Raw genomic sequence first — 682 nt, forward strand, 5'->3', positions numbered from 1 at the left:
CTGCAACTGTAGCTGCTGCTGGAGCATAGGCTGCAGTAACTGTGTGCGCAGCGACTGGTGCCTGGTGGACAGTGTAGCTAGCAACTGTAGTTGGATGGGAATAGGCTACACCCGAAGCTGGCTGCTGGCTATATTGGAAAAAGACAAAGTAAATAGATTAATCCAACATACTAGGCTAATGCCTACACATTTCAAAATCCCAGATTTGATTAATACTTGTCTGTTCTACAAACAGACCTGGAACAGCTATTTATCTATCTATGCATACACTTTAATGGCTGTTATTACCTCTCTTCCACCCCCATTAAAAAGGCCAAATCATTTTGAAGCTTTTGTGGATGCACATGTTATCATGCAGGTGATGACTTTCTTAGCATGGGGGGCATTTGTGTTGGTTTTTTTTCAAGCAGTGGAACACAAGTCTTTCATTCAAAATAATAGAAACATCTTAAACTTATCTTTTCATAATCAACAAATTTTTAAATGCTTTAGCAGTTCAATAAAACTGACATACATGTCAAATTAAGAAAAATACTAGTTCTGTGAGAACTCATTAACCTGCACTTGCATGAAGTTTTTCAATAAATCATATTAAAGTAATGAGATTTTAAAGACTTCCATGAAAATTAGCTCAGAAGTCTTACATTTAAGGCAGAGACACTTAAATACACAGGTCCAATAG

The 682-nt window shown here is 37.0% G+C and overlaps 1 pseudogene; it reads right to left on the reverse strand.

The window, feature by feature from the left end:
• The window catches only part of LOC104621223, a 9647-nt pseudogene extending 9517 nt beyond the window's left edge, over positions 1–130 (reverse strand).
• Positions 131–682: the final 552 nt, after the last annotated feature.

Source organism: Phaethon lepturus, unplaced genomic scaffold (genome assembly GCF_000687285.1).
Source record: "Phaethon lepturus isolate BGI_N335 unplaced genomic scaffold, ASM68728v1 scaffold12970, whole genome shotgun sequence".
NCBI classification, from domain to species: domain Eukaryota; kingdom Metazoa; phylum Chordata; class Aves; order Phaethontiformes; family Phaethontidae; genus Phaethon; species Phaethon lepturus.